Genomic DNA, 13,947 nt, shown 5'->3' on the forward strand with positions numbered 1-13,947 from the left:
ACCATCAGATTATAAGATTTTAGATCCCAGTGACAAGTTGGTGGAAAGATGTTTGATGGGAGTTTGAGAGCCTATTCTAATAACTTACCATGAACTTACCATGTATAATTAGTGTGAGGTCTAACCTTGTAAATCACTTAAAATAGTTCCTGGCATATAGTAGCAATAAAGTAATATTAATTATTATAATTATTATCCTGCTGAGCTAAGGCATTGGGTGTTTAACAGTTTCTTGTTAAAATATAAATTCCTAGGCAAAGGTAGTAAGTAAGCTCTTAGTGCCCATTGACACTTTAGAAGGAAGAGATTGATCAGAGAAGCTTTAGTCATTTTTCTAGACCTTGAGAGAATGGACAAAAGGCAAAGTAAGATATAAAGGCGGTAGGAGGAAGAGGGAGAGCCCACTGACAGGACAGCAGGAGTGAAGAGGCAGGGCACAATCCAGTAGGACTTCTCCCAGGCTTCAGACTGCCTGACGGTAAAACCTGACCCCGGGCAGGTGAATCCAGACTTATCAGGGTCCAAAACCTCAGTAGAAAAATGGCAGCACTAAGAACTGAACCTAGGTCCTGCTCTTTCATTCATTCGTCATTTTGATACAATTGTTCAACAATAATTATTTAAACTCGCATTTCACAAGTCATCAGAAGACTCTCGATGGAAGACATATTTGTAGACCATTGGTGTGCCATGATACCTCCTAAGTGTTTGGTGGAATGTGTGTGTGGATCAGATGCAGGGAATAGCTCCTTCCTCGCTAGTCAGGAAGTGGGAGGGCAGGCTGCAGCCCACATTCTGTCTGCTTAGCCCCTTTGCCTCTCTAATGAGCAAGTCAGCTCATTTCCCTGAACCTCACTTGGATCCTTCCCTGTTGTGTGGGGGTCCTGACCCCAAGCTCACAGGCTGCTCTGAGCATTGCAGAGGAGCAGGGATAGGAAGGACCCTGCAAATGCCAGTTTCCTTCCATCTTCCCTCCAGCCTGAAAGGATCGGGATGCAAATAGGAAAACTGCTTCTCAATCTAAGGACCGACAGGCTTGTTAGCAGACAGTTCTGAGACCAGAATGAGCTGTACCGGCCTGAGGGAGCCCCAACACCGGCTGAATGGGGACAGTAGCAGGGCAGCACGGAAATGGAGGTGTGAGCTCTCGAGTCGGATGCCTGGGTCCAAATCCTGGCTTCATTCCTCATTGATTATGTGATCTTGGGCAAACTCCCAGACTCTGTGAGCTTTAGTTACTTCATCTGTACAGCACAAACGATAATAGTAACAGTTCTCACCCCCTAGTGTTGTTATAAAACCAAACGAGATGATTTAAGTGTCTGACACATTGTAAGCACTCAAGGGATGTAGTTATTATTTAGAAGGGATTCCAGCTCTAGGAGTAATTACCTGTCAAGGTTCCTGACTTCTTTATCTCAATGACCATGATTCAGCAATCTCTAGGAGGCACGGGGTAGAGCCTAAGTGGTTAGTGCTTTAGAATTAGGGAGCTTTGTGTTTTGATTCGGTGACTACAGACTTTGGTGATGCTCTGCCCTCAGGCCCGAGACATTCGCCTTCATGAGGTGAAGGCTATGTACCAAGCACTCCTGTGACATGACTCAGCCTGAGAAGATGTGACTTATTCTGTATTTCTGGCAGGCTGAACATGCCCTCAACCCATGACAGAGGAGAACTGGTGATCAACAAACCCCTCAGGCTCCTTGCCCTCTTATTTGGCTGTGATTCTGGGAGCATTTCTACAATGAACTTAACATCACCCAGAAGGACTGAGCTGCAGTTTCCCACAGTGTTAAAAAGCTCCATAACACCCCTTTTATTAGTTTCTTTCCCTTCTATCTCCACTCTCCACTCCCATTTCCTATCATGATACTCTAGGATTACTTCTTAAGTAAATTATTTGCACTGAAATCCTTCATTCTGTTCCTGGGGGAATCCAAACTGAGACACTCATTGATAGGCACGTTTAAATAAGTTCAACACAGGCCAAATGAAGTGCCAGGTAATACCTGCGTGCAATCACGACTGTCTAGACAGCCAGCTCAGGCCCAAGCACATTTTTGCTTGCCTGAATTATTTGGGTTGGCTTTCCCAGGCAGTTCTGGACTCCCTCCAAAATTTTCCCAGCCCCCGCTTTCCTTTAGTCTTGCAGACTTAACCTCTGAAGTTGGCAGGCCTCAGATAGGAACAGCACACAATCCTGTGAAGGGCACATGTGGGCTACTCCTGCAAGCAAGCACAGGACACTGGGTAGGAGCACAGCTTTTCATTGTTTTTCAATAAGAATACCAGGTCCTTTTTCTGAGCCCAGAGATAGGGCTTGAGTTTGTTGTTTGTCTGGAATCAATGCCGTTATCAAAAGTGAGATAGTAACAACCCTGGGAGGTATGCATGAAAATGGGGGCAAGCTGTCACCACTTAGTGCTCTGAAGCACTAAGAGCAGACCCACCCTTGGTCTGTAATTCACCTCTGGGCTCTGGAGTTACTGTCGTGATGTTTCAACAGAGCTGATGTGGTTTATGCAATTTTAAGGGTACCCAGGCCCTCATGACAAAGTTGCCAGTGAAGTAGATGGAGAACACCAAATTGATCCCAGGTTCAGAGGTAGGGACCAATCTCAAGTTCAATAACAGGAGCCCCCTCCCTCTTCTTTAGATCCCCTTGAGAAGAGAGATGGGAGAGGAGCTGAGAACTCAACATTACAGATCCAGAAATGTGGAGGCATGGGTTTCAAAAGAAGGCGAAAGACAGTGAGACAGTAATAAATATAGGTGAGCATTATTGAGCTCTTCCCTCAATAAATGGCCAACCAATGAGTTAAAATAGCACATTATATACATAATTGTATTTCCTCCTTCTTCCTCTGCCTCATTCTCTTTCCCCCTTCCTTTCTCTCTCTCTCTCTCTCTCTCTCTCTCTCTCTCTCTCTCTCTCTCCCTCCCTCCCTCCCTCTTTCTCTATTTTCCCTAATTTAGTGATGGTGAAGAGAGAATAGCTTTCTACACAAAATTACCTGGCTACTAAGTGAGGATGATGAGATTTGACTCAGATTGATCTGACCTCAAATTTGAGTTCTGCTCATTATACTCAGAGAGCCTGACTCATTAACACAACCATAACTTGTGATCCTTCTGTGCTCCCTCATTAATGTGATCAGCAATATTTGTGGTATAACCCCTATATGATAAAGTACTATTATAAAAGCTACAAAGATAAATAAAACATTGAAATCACTTTGGTTTACTTTTCCCTTTGTTCCTTTAAGCACCACATTCAATTATTCAAAAGCTTCTTTCACAAAGTCTCCCAGACTTTGCCCTTCTTCTTGACTACCTCTGTAACTAGGGAGACAGGTCACCATCATGTCCCTTCTGGCGGTACCATAACCTCAGTCTCCTGATTGGCTTCTTGGCTTTGAATTTATTGGAGTAAATTTTTGAAGCATGATCTTCACAATGTTGCCTAATAGACAGAAACTGACATCCATTCCTTCCACTATGTATGGGAAATGTATGGGACATGTATGAAAATGGCCAGGAGTGGGAAATGGGAGACTCAGAATCTGGTCCTGGGCCTGCCATTTACTGCTGGGTGACCTTTGGCAAGTTGCTTCTCTCTTCTGAAGGGGCTTCAGGTCCTGGTCTGTAGAATAGAAGAATTGGGGGCTTGGGGTTTCTTAGAAGTGCTTCATAAGTACTTAGCGCATAGGTATATATCTAGAAGTGGAAATGCCTGGTCAAATGGGCACTCTATGTTTACCTCTTTGAGGAACTGCCGGGTTGTTTTCCAAAGTGGCTGCACCATTTCACATTCCCTCCAGTAATGGCATCCTCCTTTTACAGATGAAAAACTTGTGTGATTGGAAGGAGAGGACAAAACTTTGTGATGCTTCTACATTTTAAAGATCCATTAAAGAAAATGAGCTGGCAGTGGAAACTGAAGAAGAGCAATGATAAGGAACAGGAGAAGGAGAGACCATCATCATACAACTGGTAGAACAAAAGAAGATCAGAAGCATCAGTGTGAAAATAATCACAGCAAGGAGTGACGTCACGGAAATGGCGCTGTGAGCAGCGCGTCCGACAGCTCTCCCCTAAATCACAACAAATTTATCAACTAGAAACAGAAAAATTTATCCTTGGAGCATTCCGGAGTTCCACACAAACTGATAGAGAAAGGACTGTTATCACTTGAATCTGAGAGACGAGGGTGTGGAGGAATTTACCGCAGGGACGTTCATTCAAGCCGCGAGGAAGTGCGCCTGTGGTGAGTCAGCCCACACTTGGGAGCCGTGAGCCGCCGCGAGCAGCCGCGCGCGCGCCCGGTCGGTTGGGCACCGCTGACGTTCCCAGCGGCCCGCACACTGCGAGTGAGAGTTGCCAGCCACCGGTGCCCGGAGCACCCCATTCGCGTGCGTGCCTTGGGCATTCCACATGCCCAGAGCGCCCTGCTGGCCCGCACACCCAGGGTGCTCCATTATCCTGTGCCTGGTGCGATCCAGCCGCCAGCGGCAGGGCGAGCGGGAGAGGCTTGGGAGATTCTCTCCGTGGGCGGGGCACCTCACCCAGCCATTCAAGCTAACAATCAAGCGTTGGGGGAGGGGCGCGCGCAGGCAGCCTAAAATACCTTCGGAAGCACAGCTGCGACCCAATCACTGAAACTAGCTTAACCCATGAAATCTGCGCACCCTCGGTTCTAATTGATAAGATCTCTATCAGTTCAGCGATCCAAGACAAGAGGCGTGATATTTTTTAGTGCCTCTCGCTAAAGGGGCGGGGGCAACTTCTGATTGATAGAGCCTCCATATTCAGGGATAAACGCTAACAAAAAGGACTTGGCAGATAATAAGATCTATACTACACTAGTCGCAAGCAGAGACTAGTGCCTCTTCTTCCCTGCAAAAACAGGCTACAAAGTGTGGAAAGCCTGGGTTGAGAGGTCCAACTAAATGATAGGCGCTGAACAGTCACCTTGACAACAATTGACTCCCACCCCGCCTGATTACACTGGAGGCCCTGACTGTCAGAGCCTTTCCCAAAGCCTTGCACTGAGTGGGGATAGAGTGGGGATTTCCCAGCTCTTTGAGCCTCTTACTCCCCAGGCAGAAGCAGTTGCAGCCTTATAGCTGGATCACCAGGCTGCTAATTCAGAAAGGGGGGACTAGGAGAGAGAATCCAGGAAAGCAAACTCTCCCATCATTGGACCCTGCAAACGCCAACAAGCCTTGACTACCAACAAGACTAAAGCCAATTATATGATATTGCCATAGAATCCCATCAACTGCAATCCCTACCTAAGTGTGACACAGGGGCAGAGCCTGGGGTACAGAGTCACCGACCAGGAAGAGGGAGAGAAAAGAAAAAGGAAGAAGTTAACCTCTCAAAATCAAGAAAAATCCACAGACTTTACAACTTGATCCACTAATTTTTTTGTTGTTGTTGTTTGTTTCTTCTATCTTATTGCCTTTATTTCCTCCACCTCGGTCCTTCTATTCTCTGCCCATCTTATACTTCCCCTTTCTTGAACTACACTACCCATGAGTGTTGCATTTTATTTCTCTTCTTCATCCTCACCCTCCTTTAAGGTTATACTCCAAAACACTTAACTCTCACTCTCTCCTCTTTTGTTTTTTTTTTTTTGTCTTGCTTTATTTTGTTTTTTTCTCTTCCTATATTATTTCTTCCTTCGTTTTTCTCTTTTTCTTATTTTTTCCTTTCTATTCGTTTTTTCTTTTCTCATTTTACTTTCCTCCCATATAATCCTCAATCATGAACAAATTAGTTAATTTGGGACTCAAGGCTTTTTTTTGGCTTTATTTCTCTTTTTTCCTTTTGTTTTCAGTTTTTTTTCTTGTTTGTTTATTTTTGTGGCATTTTGGGACCTCCCAACCCAAGGTCTCCATTGTATTTAATCTTCGCTCCACTTAATACAACAGATTTTTACTTATTATTTTTATTTTTTTTCTTCTTTATTATTCTTTTTTGTTCCTTTTTTCTGGTTCCCTCTTATCCCTCTCATTATTTCTCTTAGTTGACCATCACTTACAAGCAAATCATCTTATGCATGTCTAAGATTTTCCTCTTTTTTTTTTTTTTTTTGCATTTAGTAGGTCCCTACTCCCTTTTTTTGCCCCTTGAACTCTTCACCCCAAATCAGGCCCTCCATTATAGGCACGATATTTCCCTGAGGAGGGAAGAGGAGGGAAAGAGAAGAAAGAAAAAAAGGGGGAAATAATAAATTATTACTGTTTTTTTGGTGGGGTGTTTTACCTTTTTTTTTTTTCTTTTTTTTTTTTTTTTACTTTTTACTCATTATAAATTCTAATTAGTGCTATCAACAAGACCACCCTCAGATGCCGATAAGAAAGAGGAAATCGAATATTATGGATACAAAAGAAAGAGAGGTAACACAAATAGATGTGGAAAAATCTATAGAGAAAAGACTTAACATATTGGAAGCCTTGGAGCTAAATGACAGAGAATTTAAAATAGAAATCTTAAAAATACTCAGAGATATACAAGAAAACACAGAAAGGCAATATAGGGAGATCAGAAAACAACTCAATGAACACAAAGAATATATTACCAAGGAAATTGAAACTATAAAAACAAATCAAACAGAAATGAAAAACTCAATTCACGAGCTGAAAAACGAGGTAACAAGCTTAGCTAACAGAACAGCCCAGATTGAAGATAGGATTAGTGAAATAGAAGACAAACAACTTGAGGCACAACAGAGAGAAGAAGAAAGAGACTCAAAAATAATAAAAAACGAGAAAGCCCTACAGGAATTGTCTGACTCCATCAGAAAGAATAACATAAGAATAATAGGTATATCAGAGGGAGAAGAGAAAGAAAATGGAATGGAGAATATACTCAAACAAATAATAGACGAGAACTTCCCAAGCCTGTGGAAAGAACGAAAGCCTCAAATTCAAGAAGCAAACATAACACCGAGTTTTCTTAACCCCAACAAACCCACTCCAAGGCACATCATAATAAAGATGACACAAACCAATGACAAAGAAAAAATTCTCAAGGCAGCCAGGGAAAAGAAGAGTACAACATATAAAGGAAGGCCTATTAGATTATCATCAGACTTCTCAGCAGAAACTCTACAAGCTAGAAGAGAGTGGACCCCAATATTTAAAGCCCTGAAAGAGAGGAACTTTCAGCCAAGAATACTATACCCATCAAAGCTATCCTTCAAGTATGAAGGAGATATAAAAACATTCACAAATACAGAAAAGATGAGAGAATTTATCAACAGAAAGCCCCCACTCCAGGAAATACTAAAGGGGGTTTTCCAACCAGATTCAAAGAACAAAAGAAAACAACACCACAAGTAACAGCTCCACCAAGAACACAATAAAACCAAACTTAAACTGTGACAACAAAGGAAAAAAAGGGGGGAGAGGATGGAGATTAACAGTAGCAAAGGACGATGAAGTGCAGAAATACTTATAAGATAGGGTACTACAATGAATATGGTAGGTACCCTTTTCATTACTTAATGGTAACCACCCTTGAAAAAACCACCACAGAAACACTGGACGTAAAAAGGTAGCAACAGAGGAAAGAAGTATGGAACACAAGCAAACAAAAACAAATGATAGAAAAACAAAAGAGAAGAATCAAACTAGATACAAAACTAAATGAAAGCAATTTATAAAATGGCAGTAGGGAACCCACAAGTGTCAATAATTACACTAAATGTAAATGGATTAAACTTACCATTAAAAAGACATAGAGTAGCAGAATGGATTAAAAAAGAAAATCTGGCCCTGGCCGGTTGGCTCAGCGGTAGAGCGTCGGCCTAGCGTGCGGAGGACCTGGGTTCGATTCCCGGCCAGGGCACAAAGGAGAAGCACTCATTTGCTTCTCCACCCCTCCGTCGCGCTTTCCTCTCTGTCTCTCTCTTCTCCCGCAGCCAAGGCTCCATTGGAGCAAAGATGGCCCGGGCGCTGGGGATGGCTCTGTGGCCTCTTCCTCAGGCGCTAGAGTGGCTCTGGTCGCAACATGGCGACGCCCAGGATGGGCAGAGCATCGCCCCCTGGTGGGCAGAGTGTCGCCCCTGGTGGGCATGCCGGGTGGATCCCGGTCGGGCGCATGCGGGAGTCTGTCTGACTGTCTCTCCCTGTTTCCAGCTTCAGAAAAGTCAAAAAAAAAAAAAAAAATGAAAAAAAAAAAGAAAATCCAACTATATGCTGCCTACAAGAAACACATCTAAGCAACAAGGATAAAAACAAATTCAAAGTGAAAGGCTGGAAAACAATACTCCAAGCAAACAACACCCAAAAAAAGGCAGGTGTAGCAATTCTCATATCTAATAATGCTGACTACAAGACAGAAAAAGTACTCAGAGACAAAAATGGTCATTTCATAATGATTAAGGGGAAGTTGAATCAAGAAGACATAACAATCCTTAATATATATGCACCAAACCAAGGAGCACCAAAATATATAAGACAGCTACTTATTGACCCTAAAACAAAAACTAACAAAAATACAATCATACTTGGAGACCTCAATACACCGCTGACGGCTCTAGATCGGTCATCCAAACAGAGAATCAACAAAGACATAGTGGCCTTAAACAAAATACTAGAACACCTGGATATGATAGACATCTACAGGACACTTCATCCCAAAGGGACAGAGTATACATTTTTCTCTAGTGTACATGGAACATTCTCAAGAATTGACCATATGTTGGGCCACAAAGACAATATCAGCAAATTTAAAAAAATTGAAATTGTACCAAGCATATTTTCTGATCATAAAGCCTTGAAACTAGAATTCAACTGCAAAAAAGAGGGGGGAAAACCCACAAAAATGTGGAAACTAAACAACATACTTCTAAAAAATGAATGGGTCAAAGAAGAAATAAGCGCAGAGATCAAAAGATATATACAGACAAATGAAAATGAAAATACGACATATCAGAATCTCTGGGATGCAGCAAAAGCAGTAATAAGAGGAAAGCTCATATCACTTCAGGCCTATATGAACAAACAAGAGAGAGCCGAAGTAAACCACTTAACTTCACACCATAAGGAACTAGAAAAAGAAGAACAAAGACAACCCAAAACCAGCCGAAGAAAGGAGATAATAAAAATCAGAGCAGAAATAAATGAAATAGAGAACAGAAAAACTATAGAAAAAATCAATAAAACAAGGAGCTGGTTCTTTGAAAAGAGCAACAAAATTGACAAACCCTTGGCAAGACTAACCAAGGAAAAAAGGCACAGGACTCAAATAAATAAAATCCAAAATGAAAGAGGAGAGATCACCACAGACATCATAGATATACAAAAAATTATTGTAGAATACTATGAAAAATTATATGCCACCAAATACAACAATCTAGAAGAAATGGATAAATTCCTAGAACAATACAACCTTCCTAGACTGAGTCATGAAGAAGCAGAAAGCCTAAACAGACCAATCAGCAGGGAGGAAATAGAAAAAACTATTAAAAACCTCCCCAAAAATAAAAGTCCAGGCCCAGACGGTTATACTAATGAATTCTATCAAACATTCAAAGAAGACTTGGTTCCTATTCTACTCAAAGTCTTCCAAAAAATTGAAGAAGAAGCAATACTTCCAAACACATTCTATGAGGCCAACATAACCCTCATACCAAAACCTGGCAAGGATGGCACAAAGAAAGAAAACTACAGACCAATATCTCTAATGAATACAGATGCTAAAATACTAAACAAAATACTGGCAAACCGAATACAACAACATATTAAAAAAATAATACATCATGATCAAGTGGGATTCATCCCAGAATCTCAAGGATGGTTCAACATACGCAAAACGGTTAACGTAATACACCATATCAACAAAACAAAGAACAAAAACCACATGATCTTATCAATAGATGCAGAAAAGGCTTTTGATAAAATACAACACAATTTTATGTTTAAGACACTCAACAAAATGGGTATAGAAGGAAAATATCTCAACATGATAAAGGCCATATATGAAAAACCATCAACCAACATCCTATTAAACGGCATAAAACTGAGGACTTTCTACCTTAAATCAGGAACAAGACAGGGTTGTCCACTCTCTCCACTCTTATTCAACGTGGTGCTACAAGTTCTGGCCAGAGCAATCAGACAAGACAAAGAAATAAAAGGCATCCATATCGGAAAAGAAGAAGTAAAGCTATCACTTTTTGCTGATGATATGATCCTATACATCGAAAACCCGAAGGACTCCACAAAAAGATTATTAGAAACAATAAACCAATACAGTAAGGTCGCAGGATACAAAATTAACATACAAAAGTCCATAGCCTTTCTATATGCCAACAATGAAATATTAGAAAACGAACTCAAAAAAGTAATCCCCTTCACGATTGCAACAAAAAAAATAAAATACCTAGGAATAAACATAACAAAGAACGTAAAGGACCTATATAATGAAAATTACAAAGCATTGTTAAGGGAAATCGAAAAAGATACAATGAGATGGAAAAATATTCCTTGTTCTTGGATAGGAAGAATAAATATAATCAAAATGGCCATATTACCCAAAGCAATATACAAATTTAATGCAATTCCCATCAAAATCCCTATGAGATTTTTTAAAGAAATGGAACAAAAAATCATCAGATTTATATGGAACTATAAAAAACCCCGAATAGCCAAAACAATCCTAAGGAAAAAGAATGAAGCTGGGGGCATTACAATACCTGACTTTAAACTATATTATAGGGCCACGATAATCAAAACAGCATGGTATTGGCAGAAAAATAGACACTCAGACCAATGGAACAGAATAGAAAGCCCAGAAATAAAACCACATATATATGGTCAAATAATCTTTGATAAAGGGGCCAACAACACACAATGGAGAAAAGAAAGCCTCTTCAACAAATGGTGTTGGGAAAACTGGAAAGCCACATGCAAAAGAATGAAACTCGACTACAGCCTGTCCCCGTGTACTAAAATTAATTCAAAATGGATCAAAGACCTAAATATAAGACCGGAAACAATAAAGTACACAGAAGAAGACATAGGTACTAAAATCATGGACCTGGGTTTTAAAGAACATTTTATGAACTTGACTCCAATGGCAAGAGAAGTGAAGGCAAAGATAAATGAATGGGACTACATCAGAATAAAAAGTTTTTGCTCAGCAAGAGAAACTGATATCAAAATAAACAGACAGCCAACTAAATGGGAAATGATATTTTCAAACGACAGCTCAGATAAGGGCCTAATATCCAAAATTTACAAAGAACTCATAAAACTCAACAACAAACAAACAAACAATCCAATTAAAAAATGGGAAGAGGGATAGTGACGTCACGGAAATGGCGCCGTGAGAAGCGCGTCCGATAGCTCTCCCCTAAATCACAACAAATTTATCAACTAGAAACAGAAAAATTTATCCTCGGAGTATTCCGGAGTTCCACACAAACTGAAAGCAAAAGGACTGTTATCACTTGAATCTGAGAGACGAGGGTGTGGAGGAAGCTACCGCAGCAGCGACGCTCATTCAAGCTGCGAGACAGTGCGCCTGCGTGCTATCAATAAGACCACCCTCAGATGCCGATAAGAAAGAGGAAATCGAATATTATGGATACAAAAGAAAGAGAGGTAACACAAATAGATGTGGAAAAATCTATGGAGAAAAGCCTTAACATATTGTAAGCCTTGGAGCTAAATGACAGAGAATTTAAAATAGAAATCTTAAAAATACTCAGAGATATACAAGAAAACACAGAAAGGCAATATAGGGAGATCAGAAAACAACTCAATGAACACAAAGAATATATTACCAAGGAAATTGAAACTATAAAAACAAATCAAACAGAAATGAAAAACTCAATTCACGAGCTGAAAAACGAGGTAACAAGCTTAGCTAACAGAACAGCCCAGATTGAAGATAGGATTAGTGAAATAGAAGACAAACAACTTGAGGCACAACAGAGAGAAGAAGAAAGAGACTTAAAAATAATAAAAAATGAGAAAGCCCTACAGGAATTGTCTGACTCCATCAGAAAGAATAACATAAGAATAATAGGTATATCAGAGGGAGAAGAGAAAGAAAATGGAATGGAGAATATACTCAAACAAATAATAGACGAGAACTTCCCAAGCCTGTGGAAGGAACTAAAGCCTCAAATTCAAGAAGCAAACATAACACCGAGTTTTCGTAATCCCAACAAACCCACTCCAAGGCACATCATAATAAAGATGACACAAACCAATGACAAAGAAAAAATTCTCAAGGCAGCCAGGGAAAAGAAGAGTACAACATATAAAGGAAGGCCTATTAGATTATCATCAGATTTCTCAGCAGAAACTCTACAAGCTAGAAGAGAGTGGACCCCAATATTTAAAGCCCTGAAAGAGAGGAACTTTCAGCCAAGAATACTATACCCATCAAAGCTATCCTTCAAGTATGAAGGAGATATAAAAACATTCACAAATACAGAAAAGATGAGAGAATTTATCAACAGAAAGCCCCCACTCCAGGAAATACTAAAGGGGGTTTTCCAACCAGATTCAAAGAACAAAAGAAAACAACACCACAAGTAACAGCTCCACCAAGAACACAATAAAACCAAACTTAAACTGTGACAACAAAGGAAAAAAAGGGGGGAGAGGATGGAGATTAACAGTAGCAAAGGATGATGAAGTGCAGAAATACTTATAAGATAGGGTACTACAATGAATATGGTAGGTACCCTTTTCATTACTTAATGGTAACCACCCTTAAAAAAACCACCACAAAAACACTTGACTTAAAAAAGGTAGCAACAGAGGAAAGAAGTATGGAACACAAACAAACAAAAACAAATGATAGAAAAACAAAAGAGAAGAATCAAACTAGATACAAACCTAACAGAAAGCAATTTATAAAATGGCAGTAGGGAACCCACAAGTGTCAATAATTACACTAAATGTAAATGGATTAAACTTACCAATAAAAAGACACAGAGTAGCAGAATGGATTAAAAAAGAAAATCCAACTATATGCTGCCTACAAGAAACACATCTAAGCAACAAGGATAAAAACAAATTCAAAGTGAAAGGCTGGAAAACAATACTCCAAGCAAACAACACCCAAAAAAAAGCAGGTGTAGCAATACTCATATCTAATAATGCTGACTACAAGACAGAAAAAGTACTCAGAGACAAAAACGGTCATTTCATAATGATTAAGGGGAAGTTGAATCAAGAAGACATAACAATCCTTAATATATATGCACCAAACCAAGGAGCACCAAAATATATAAGACAGCTACTTATTGACCTTAAAACAAAAACTAACAAAAATACAATCATACTTGGAGACCTCAATACACCGCTGACGGCTCTAGATCGGTCATCCAAACAGAGAATCAATAAAGATATAGTGGCCTTAAACGAAATACTAGAACACCTGGATATGATAGGATAGACATCTACAGGACACTTCATCCCAAAGGGACAGAGTATACATTTTTCTCTAGTGTACATGGAACATTCTCAAGAATTGACCATATGTTGGGCCACAAAGACAATATCAGCAAATTTAGAAAAATTGAAATTGTACCAAGCATATTTTCTGATCATAAAGCCTTGAAACTAGAATTCAACTGCAAAAAAGAGGGGGAAAACCCCACAAAAATGTGGAAACTAAACAACATACTTCTAAAAAATGAATGGGTCAAAGAAGAAATAAGTGCAGAAATCAAAAGATATATACAGACAAATGAAAATGAAAATTCGACATATCAGAATCTCTGGGATGCAGCAAAAGCAGTAATAAGAGGAAAGTTCATATCACTTCAGGCCTATATGAACAAACAAGAGATAGCCGAAGTAAACCACTTAACTTCACACCTTAAGGAACTAGAAAAAGAAGAACAAAGACAACCCAAAACCAGCCGAAGAAAGGAGATAATAAAAATCAGAGCAGAGATAAATGAATTAG

The sequence above is a fragment of the Saccopteryx bilineata genome, chromosome 1 (genome assembly GCF_036850765.1).
Source record: "Saccopteryx bilineata isolate mSacBil1 chromosome 1, mSacBil1_pri_phased_curated, whole genome shotgun sequence".
Taxonomy (NCBI): Eukaryota; Metazoa; Chordata; class Mammalia; order Chiroptera; family Emballonuridae; genus Saccopteryx; species Saccopteryx bilineata.